Consider the following 3,199-nt stretch of genomic DNA (forward strand, 5'->3'; position numbering starts at 1 on the left):
ATGGGATCGAGACCCGCGTCGGGCTCCGTGCTCAGTGCATGGAGTCTGCTTGTCTCTCTCTCTCTGATCTTCCCCCTGCTCTCTCTCTCTCTCCCTCAAATAAATAAATAAATTAAATAAGATCTTTAAAAAAAAAAAGGAAGAAAGAAAGAAAAGCCTGGCTACTGAGAATGGGAAGAGAATTCCTCTATGTCCTTACATATTTTCAGACAAGTCTAGAGCACTGAAGGGGGGGATAAACATAATGAGACATCTCTTCCTCTTGGGAGTTAGCTTCTATTGCTTACTCCCTCAAATGTTAGTCAGTGTGTGACTTCGAGTACAACCATAACACACTTTTCTAGTTGAGGATGACTAAGATAGCTATGATTCCATTTGATATATTGTCATCAAATCGGTCATAGTCTTGTGGGCATTCTTAATCTTGTACTTTAGTATTTATATAAAGTTCTAATATTTGGTTTTCTTGGATCAAAAAGTGTTAATGTACAGAGTAGGAAAAAAGTCGAATATGAATTTTTTTTCCTTTTTCTTGATTTCTCTCAGACCTGTATTGTTACACATTTATAAGCAGAGTAACTCATGACAGTTTGGGTCAACAGCTTTTTTTTTAAAGATTTTATTTATTTATTTGAGAGAGAGAGACACAGCGAGAGAGGGAACACAAGCAGGGGGAGTGGGAGAGGAAGAAGCAGACTCCCCGCCGAGCAGGGAGCCTGATGCAGGACTCGATCCTGGGACTCCAGGATCATGACCTGAACCGAAGGCAGTCGCTTAACCAACTGAGCCACCCAGGCGCCCGGGTCAACAGCTTTTGATTTCAGTTTAGAAGTGAAGGAAGAGGACCGATTCTCTGAGAGAGAGTTGGTTTTAACTCTCTGAATGGGAGATTGAGAAATCCATTCCTTGGCACTGTAGCTCTTGCTAGTGTAGGTTTTTCCCCAGGATTCCACTCCTAGTCTGTTACTGTTGTGTGAAAAGCACTTACTGGTACAGGAGCAAGTACACATGGGCGCCCTGAGTACATGGTGCTAAGTGCCGATCGCATACCATGCCGTGAGTCTGTTCGACGGATTACTAACCCCAAGAAGTACTTCATAGAAACAAAAAGTGTTTCAGGGTTTTCTTTGGTGAAATACGAGTAAATTTGGAAAATGGTGAATCCCCTCACGAAGGGATGCAGTGAACATTCTCAGATTAAAGTCTCTGAGAAACCTAATAAACATTTATAGAACATTTCCTGTGTGTTAAGTGCATCCTGTTTTACTCAGAGTTTGCCAAGTTTAGTTGATTACAGGCCTCTTTTATCTAATGTGTATTTGGACCCCACAGGCTAATTTCTGCAGATATAATTTTTGGAAAACACAGGTGTAAACACACGTGCCTGGCTAATTTAGTAATTTTTTAAAAAAGATTTTATTTATTCTAGAGAGAGAGAGCATGGGGGGAGGAGCAGAGGGAGAGGGACAAGCAGACTCCATGCACTGAGCACAGAGCCTGATGCAGGGCTCAATTTAAGGATCTTGAGATCATGACCTGAGCTGAAACCAAGAGTTGGAGGCTTAACTGACCCAGGTGCCTCTAATTTAGTAAATTTTTATATGGTATTATTTATACCAGAATGAACTAATTTCATGTAATTTCTTTGCTCTGCAAGGTTCATTTGCAGCCTTACTATACTGGTGTCTCGTTAAAGACCTCCCATGGGTGATGATGGTCATGTGTGGTATACACCTGAGATTAAATCCCAGCTCTGCAACCAACTTGTATGTCTTGGGCAGAATATTAAGTTCACAGCTATTTATTGAGCTTTAATTCATTCCCTGAACAAGCATCATTTCCTATGTTCTTGACAATAGGCATCCAAATATAAACTTAAAAAGATTGCTGTTTTCCATGACCTTTGAATCTAACAAGGGAGCAGATAAGAAAGTTACTTATAGTATAGGGGTAGAGTGAATGAAAGATAGAAATACCCAAGGTGATCTTACCAAGGAGAGATGGATGACTTCCGCTCACAGGAAGAGGGCTCACAGTGAAGCAGAGGTAAGTTTGAAGTTCAGAGTCATCTGTTACCAGCTGAATAACCTTGAAAAATTATGTAAGCCTTGGCAGGTTCATATGAAAAATTGTTACTGAGAAAGAATTGTTACTAAGAATTATTACTGAAAGATTGTTCAAGTGAAAAATCCTTACTGAGGACTGAGTCAATAAATGCCATATTTAATGGGCCATAAATACTAATTCTCTGAGGATCTCTGAAGCAAACCCCAAAAGAAGTTCTAGACTTCAGCGATGCAAAGTGGCATTTGAGGCATAGGAAACATGGGCAGAGGTATAGATTGGGGGCAGCACTGGGTCTCCCTGGGTGCTTTGTGAGAGCCACGTGGCTGGCTGTTGGGGAGAGTATGAGAGGGGACAGAGTTTCTGGCAGATCTCACAGGCTCCTGTGTGTCATACCAAGGACTCTGAGCTGGAGACAGCTATTCATGGGTGTCTGAGGGAGTTAAATGAGGTGATAAATATAACCTATAGTGCCAGGAATCATAATTATAATATAACTTAATAGTGATAATAATAATGTTAAATGGTAATAGCCAATCATTATTTGCTACATGCCAGGCACATTTGTAACGACTTTACATGTATTCACTCAAATTCATTTCTGCATCACCACAACCTTGTGAAGTAGGTACTTGGCAGAATGGGGATTTGAACCCAGGCAGTCTAGCTCCTGGGTTCATGTTCTTAACTTCTATGGTGTCCTGACTCTTTGGAATATACTATAGCATGTACTGAACAAGTGTTAGCCCCCCTTCTTGAGGCATCCATGCTCCCCTAATATTTATCTGTTGTCTGAATTGTGATGCAAGTTATATATGGATAACCAAAATGATTTAAAAAAACAGCATGCAAAGGCTCAGATATATTGCTTTGTGGGTAATTTTAATGGATTAATGATCTGGTTGTAGATTTCATTCTTAATGGTATATATTTCTCTGAAAGGTAAAAGAGTAACATTCAGAATTTAGGGCACATTTGTAGTTATATCCTCATATACAATGAGAAGTTGTTTAGTTAGTGTTTTTTTTTCCCCTGTGCCTAGAGTGTTGTTGGTGCTTAATACATATAGTATACTTTCATTATTCAATGAGTATTAGGAAAAAAATTGGTACTTTCTTCAACTATAGAAATTCTT

Source organism: Leptonychotes weddellii, chromosome 12, assembly GCF_054177405.1.
Source record: "Leptonychotes weddellii isolate Sample4059 chromosome 12, ASM5417740v2, whole genome shotgun sequence".
NCBI classification, from domain to species: Eukaryota; Metazoa; Chordata; class Mammalia; order Carnivora; family Phocidae; genus Leptonychotes; species Leptonychotes weddellii.